The sequence below is a fragment of the Heterodontus francisci genome, unplaced genomic scaffold, assembly GCF_036365525.1.
Source record: "Heterodontus francisci isolate sHetFra1 unplaced genomic scaffold, sHetFra1.hap1 HAP1_SCAFFOLD_88, whole genome shotgun sequence".
Taxonomy (NCBI): Eukaryota; Metazoa; Chordata; class Chondrichthyes; order Heterodontiformes; family Heterodontidae; genus Heterodontus; species Heterodontus francisci.
This window is the reverse complement of record NW_027142063.1, coordinates 2,779,437-2,779,796: the sequence shown is the minus strand read 5'-3', so window position 1 is coordinate 2,779,796 and position 360 is coordinate 2,779,437. Positions and strand designations below refer to the sequence as shown.

The following is a 360-nucleotide window of genomic DNA, read 5'->3' as shown; positions in this document are numbered from 1 at the left end:
GTTCTCCTGACATGATGGGTGATATTGAGGCTTTGGAAAGGGTACAGAGGAGAGACATTAGGCTAATTCCCAGTATCAGACATCTTTGCTATCAAGTTAGACTAAAAGAGTTGGGGCCCTACCCCTTAGAGAAACCTAGACTGAGGGTTGATCCGATTGAGGTTCATAAGTCATGAAGGGTCCAATTTAGCATGGGAGAGGAGTCATAATTGCAGATTGTAAAAGGCCAGATGGCACCTGAATCACATTAAATTTCATTTTCCATGCAGGCAAATGTACCAGGATGGCCGAGTGGTTAAGGCATTGAACTTAAGTTGCAATAGACATGTGTCTGTGTGGGTTCAAACCCCACTTTTGGTA

At 43.6% G+C, this 360-nt stretch overlaps 1 non-coding gene across 1 annotated transcript; it reads left to right on the top strand.

Annotated features, from left to right (window-relative positions):
- Positions 1–277: 277 nt before the first annotated feature.
- trnal-uaa (transfer RNA leucine (anticodon UAA)) lies at positions 278–360 on the top strand. Its single transcript has one exon. It is a non-coding gene; the product is annotated as a tRNA-Leu (tRNA).